Genomic DNA, 6,961 nt, shown 5'->3' with positions numbered 1-6,961 from the left:
TCATCTCGATAAAGTGTACATCACTATGCGCCTGTAGAGGATTCTTAGTAACATTTGGGAGTAATCATTTTGAACCACAATCATCTTTGTTTGAATCATCTTTTCCATCCTTTTTTTAAAATTACGACAATCTTCAATACTGTGCCCTAGAGCATCAGAATGGTATGCACATCGTGCTGTAGGATTGAAACCCTTTGCATGTGGATCCACATAATTTTGAGGAATCGGCTCTATTATCTTCAAATGTTTCAACTTGTTAAATAAACTTGTGTAAGACTCTCCAATTGGTGTGATATTGTTTATAGGCCTTTGACCTCCTCCAAATCCCTGTCTCAAACAAAGATTATAAGGTGCTCGAAAATTTTGAGAAGAAGGGTGAACATTTTGATATGTTGACGCTCGCCATTGAGGATAGTTTGGTGGGTATGCATATTGTTGTGCCTTGTAAACCGCATATTGAGGTGGAACAACAGAATATTGTGTGTCTTGCATAGGGAGATAATGATGGTATTGAGGTGGTGCAGATTGATAAGGTGGACCCCTTGGACCTTTTTGTGTGCCTGACACAACATTTGCTACATCCTCCTTCATTTTCTTTCCCCCAAAATTTCCCGATCCATTTTTAATCACCTGTGTTGTAGCTTTCAAGGCAGCTTGACTTACAATTTTTCCAGACTTGATGTCATTTTCCACCATTTCACCAATCTTAATAACTTCAGCAAATGTTTTTCCAACAACGGAAAGTAAATGATGAAAGTAATCTGGTTCTTGCGCTTGAAGGAAAACATCAATCATTTCAGACTCTTTCATTGGAGGCTTAACCCTAGCAGCTTGCTCCCTCCACCTAATAGCATATTCACGAAAATTTTCAGTGGTCTTCTTCCTCATGTTGACAAGTGAAGTGTGATCTGGAACTATGTCAATGTTATATTGAAATTGTTGAACAAAACATCGAGCCAAATCATCCCATATATGCCAGTTAGAAGTATCTTGGTCTATGAACCATTCTGAGGCAATTCCCATCAAGTTTTCCCCAAAATAAGCCATGAGTAATTCTTCTTTGTTTCCAGTCCCTCTCAATTAATTACAATATCTCTTTAAATGAGCTACAGGATCTCCGTGTCCATCATATTTTACAAACTTTGGAGTTTTAAAATCGATGGGTAGATGAACGTGGGGAAACATGCACAAATCATTGAATGAAACACTTTTGTGACCTCCCAATCCTTGCATATCTCTTACACTCTGTTCCAAACTCTTCATTTTTCTAGCAAATTCTTCATGTTCATCATTCTTAACAGCTTTTTCAGCCTCAACATGGGAACTATATTGATGAGTGTGAGGGTAAGAGCTTGGAATTTTAAAAGTCAATTCAGGAGTATCGTCTCAATCATATTGAACTTTGGGTGGAGGATCGTTATTGGATTTTGGCTCCATTATAGGTTGTTGAACGACATTTGTCGGCGCAGTTGGAATGAATAATGGATTATTTGTCATAGGCGTACTCAAAGGGGGTATCGTAGAAGTTCCAACTACATTGGATGTGTTAGCATAGGGATCGAATCCAGGTGGATAAATTGGATCATTTATCGATACTTGGACAGGGGGTGACATATCTGTATTTAGATAGTCACGGATTGAAGGCGGTGGAGCTTGTCCACTCATCCAAGCTTCGTACATCTCCGTCATTTGCTGTCTTAGTATCCTTATCTCTTCGGCTGACACTGTTTCTTGTGACATCATCTGGTTCTGGACCTCTTCATTGTCCGACTTATTTCCGTCTTTGTCAGTCATTTTTTTTCCCTTTTGACCTTGTATTATAGGGATGGGATGCCAGCTTAACCACAAATCAACCACCTTAATTTAACTGTTCATAGATAATAATGTTTGTTAAGGTTAGACCTTCTTCAGTTATAAATTTATTTTTTTTTTAATAATGCATTGATCAAATCCGTTTGAGATTGCATACGTAACACGCTTGCAAAGATCTTTACATATTTTTTCAAAAACTCAATAACAAAGCTTTTCTTTTTTAGAGATTTGAGATCAAATTCTTTAGTTTTTTTTTTTATTTGAATTATTAAAAGAAAATTAATAAAAACTTATTTTTGATAAAGATTAAAGCTTCTTGTTTTCTATTTTTTTTTTGAACTTTTGAAAAATGATTATTTTTTATTTTTTATTTTTGAATGAAGATCACCGAACCCAAAGAGGGTTGCCTACGTATCTCATTGAGGCGAGAATCAGGTGTGCGTAGTTCGTCCAGATTGGACAGTAAAAAAAAACTTTAAGATATTAATATTTTTTTTGACAAATGTAACTTTTCAAAGTATTATGAAAATAAAATATTTTGAATTTTCTTTTTACAAACTTTATGAAAAAGAAAATCTAAATAAAAATATTATTATTCTTTTCATTAAGTAATGCAAATTTTTTATTTTATCTCAAGAAATGTATAATAACTTCTAAAAGAAGAAATATTTTCATGTTTTCTTTTTTTTTTTAAATAAAATCAAAAGATAAAAATAAAAAATAAAAAATTTCATTGCATTAGTCATACTAAAATGAGTCAACTTATAGAAACTTTAAAATAAATGCATTTTCATGTAGCACATAAAATGAGTTAAGTGGTTAAGTAAGAGAGGGATACTTGTCCTGGACGGACCCAGCTCTTGTTTTGAGACTCACTAAGTCACATGAATTGGAGTCTTCTAGGGATAACCGTGTCTATGTTCTAGTTTTACTAGGCTCAAACCGGAATAAGATAGGTATCTAGACTGGCTTATCCGAGTAGAAAACTCGAGTCAAGGAGGGGCAACTTATCGGTAGCAGCGCTATTCCGACTTTATTGCTGGTCCAACCTTGCCTAACATGTGTGACTAAAATCCTTCACTGGGTGCCCAGACACTCCAGTTTTATCTCAAAAGAAATTGGATGCATAACTGCATTCCCTACTACTCTATTTTTAGAGACTCAGATGGTGTACGAGAAGACAAATTATATACAATTCAACAATATCAAAGTGATAAATGAGCAGCAAGTAGCACATTAGGTCATCAAAACAATATATCCAATGAAATAATATAATAAAATAAAGTAAAAGTCAAATATACAAAGCTCGAATTCTAGTTATTCCCCAGCGGAGTCGCCAGAGATGTCACACCCCTTTTCGCGCACGGCAGCGGGAGGGTTTTTCCAATTTAAGTGACGTTATTGATTTAGGGATTATTTTACTGTTTCAGAGTCGCCAATTGAAATTGAGTTATGGTGTTTCAAGTCACCTTTTTGTTTAATCCCTTATCAAAAGGAAATGACTCTGTATATTAGTCTGCGAACCAAAAATTCGGATAAGAAATTCTATTGACCGAGGGGAAGGTATTAGGCACCCCTCGAGTTCCGTGGTTCTAGCACTGTCGCTTTTATTGACTTATACTTATCTTGATATGTTTTTGGATAATTTGTGTCTATACGCCATGGTTTGCTTATTTTTTAATTGTTGAATTTTTATTAATCTTAAATCGGATGCATAACTGCATTCTCGATCTTGACATTTGGAGACATAACTGTCTTCTTTGCATCACACCTAATAATTTATTTATTTTACATAAGTCTCTACTTTAGATTAATAAAATTTAATTATATTATTGGACAAGGTGCATCACTGCATCCTTGATTTTTTTTTATGTCTCCAAAAAGATGCGCAACCGCATTCTTAATCGAAACAAATATTTTTTAATATTTTTCTAAAAACTCATCTAGTCATTAAAAAAAATTATATTTTTCCTTTATGCATAAAACTAAATAAAGTAAAATGAATCTAAATGCCCACATGTTAAAATATATATTAGAATAATTTTATCAAGGTGTGTCACCACATCCTTGAATTTCTTTTAAGTGTTTCAAAAAAGATGTGTAACCACATTCTTAATTGAAACAAATACTATTTTTTGTTTACATGCGTAAAACCCGTCTAATGTTATAAGAAAATATTAAATAAAATCAAATAAAATAAAACAAATCTAAACTTCTAGGATACAATATAAATTTTGGATTATCTTATATTCTTTTATTTTTATTCACCCTTAAAGTTAATGTTAAAATTAGGCCTACGCATCTTATATTTTTATTTTTTTAAAAAATCTTGAAGTTAATGGCGAAATTAGGCATACTCATATTGTACTTTTTATTAATCCAACAAAACAATGACGAATTGCTAAAATAAATCTCATTCTTTATTTAATAAATAAAACAACAATAATTTTGTGAACCCAATAATTCTTACTTTATCATTATTAGCATCGAAATTAAGAAAAGAACAACATCATGACCCATTCATTTTAAGACATCACAACTAGTGAACAAAAATAGATAAATAAAAATAATCACCAATAAAGTTACTTTCATTCATTAAAGAGATATAACACTTAACACATTCTTCATTTTAATCAAATTATGAATAAAATAAAAGTGTAAGAAAACTTATCATAATAATTACATTAAATTCCATGAATAAATTAAATAAGAAGATAAAGTAAAGTTGAATACCGCAAGATCTTAACCGAAGCTCGATTAGAACACCCACAACTTTTGTAGGTTATTTGTGATGGTATATGTGTTTGTGTTGATATGAAAAAAAAGGGGTAAGGAAGAAAAGATATGAATGTGTTGGTGAATTTTTTAAAAGGATAATCAAATAAAATGGGAAGGTTTTTCTTCTTTTTTTTTCTCGTGTAATGTGTTGTTGTTTTTTTGTTTCTGTCCTTCCTTTTCTTCTTCCTCTTTTGTTTGTGGGAAGTCTGTTAATATATATAGGGTGTGTGGTACGTATAGGGAGTAGTACGTGTGTATGGATGAAGTGGTGTAGTATCTCTTTTTGGTTGAGGGAGTGGAGTGGAGTATATATTATGGGATAATGTAGGTAAGGGTGGGGTGATTGGCAGAGAAAGTGGGAGTGAGGGTAAGTTATTATTATTTAGTTATTTTTAATAATATAATATAATATAAAATAATACAATATAATATAATATAATATAATATATTATAATATAATACAATATAATATAATATAATTTAATTTAATTAATATAATATAGATATTATTTAATTATATTTTAAACTAACAAAAATTGTATAGCTAATAATAAATTATAATTAAGAAATATTAGCTTATTTATTAAACCTAAATTAAAAGAAAACATATATTTTTGTTATTTTCAAATCTTTTAAAATAATAAAATAAGACAAAAATCAAAATATCTAACTTAGACATAAAAGAAATATTTAAGGAATAAAAATAGTATAAAATTTTATGTTCGGTCAAAAATTACGTGTCTACACTCCCAATTTAAACTTCTTTAATTGATGATTGGTGTTCATTTGATTTTTTAAGGTACATCAAAAGGCCTCCTTATCAGCGAAGTTTGGCTGGTAGACTACTAATTGTTGGGGATCGTAGCTCCAACACATTTGAAATGATGAATTAAGACCTTCTTGAAGATGCATTACATAAACATATATGATCATCTCTTTCATACATTACTCTAATTCAAATGTTAAAAAAATTCTTATTCACCATCATAATATTTGAATATGATTGTACTAGATAATATATTATTTTTAGTTAATCACTTCCCATGTAGATATATGTTCATCTCAATAATGACGTACATAGAAGTCCTTTATTGTGGTATTTATTTTAAACATATAATTAAAAAAATCATAGCCTTCTGGTAATGTATTGCTAAGTGTGAGGGTTATTATAGTGCTACATGGAACTTAAGCTACTCTAGGTATGCATTTCCTCTTGTTTTTTTTCTTCTCATTTTAGTTTTTAAGTTGCTTTATTCCACCTCAATTCTTTCAATCACTCATGTTTAATAGTAGTATATAATTTTTAACACCTTCTCTCCCGAGATTTAGTTTTATTTTCTTTTTATTAGTTTAAGTCACCTTTTGTCAATTTTTCATTTGATGGGTTTGATTATTTTTTTTCAATTTTGGTGTTTGGGTTGTAAAAATATTGCATGCACTGAATTTAAACTTGATTGGATGTTGTTATTGTTGTCGTTTTCTCCTCCACTTCTCCGTCCGTGTCCCCTATTTACAGCTTTGTATTTCAGTTCTTTTTGTATCCTTTGTTATTGAAATGTAGCGTTTCTTCCACTTTGTTCTTGATTGTGACTATATTTTCAATTTGATAATTTTTTATTTAGGCCCTTTGTATTGTATGTACTTCAAGAAGAAAGGAAATAAAAGAGATTGAAAATTTTGATATTTTTATATTGGAAACATTGAGATTAATTTCAAAAATTCTAAGCATTTTCAGGTACATCGAGCTTAATTTTGATATTTTTCTCTTTAAACGGAGCACTTTTAACTAAAAGGGTGAGCTGTTAAATTTTACCTATTTTCATAGCCCTGTGTGAAAAGTGCAATATTCCTCTCTCCAGTGGTGGATCCAGGATCTGATGATCGTGGATGCTCAATTCTTTTAACATTTGCTAGCTAAAAAAAGTTTCTTTGTAGAAGTTAACTAATATTTTTTTAATATAATTAATTAATGAAATACAAAAACTAAAAAAATGGAAACACAAAAAGAAATATAAGCAAAATTTTGAAAAAGAAGTCAAAGAAGTTTATGTTTGCTTTTTCAACAAAAATATAGATGTTGTAGGGGCTCGAACCCTCGATGGAGGGAGGGCACCAACGCTTCTAAAATCTGACTTCAGAACCACAACGCCCATGTAATAATTTGTTTAATGGGTGTTGAAGAAAACTTTATACAATATTTTCAGTATTTTCTATATACATATATAAAGTTTCCGTCAGGGTCAATGGGTGCTCGAGCACCCAAAACTCTACACGTTTGTCCGCCCCTGCCTCCCTCTTCAGTTTGTTGAATGTATGTATATGTATATAGAGATTTGAGAAAGGCCTTTTGTAAAGCCTGTTTTATTGTTGA

Source organism: Solanum verrucosum, unplaced genomic scaffold (genome assembly GCF_900185275.1).
Source record: "Solanum verrucosum unplaced genomic scaffold, falcon-dt-bn FXZP01000230.1, whole genome shotgun sequence".
NCBI lineage: Eukaryota > Viridiplantae > Streptophyta > Magnoliopsida > Solanales > Solanaceae > Solanum > Solanum verrucosum.
The sequence above is the reverse complement of the archived record's forward strand: the minus strand, read 5'-3'. Positions refer to the sequence as shown.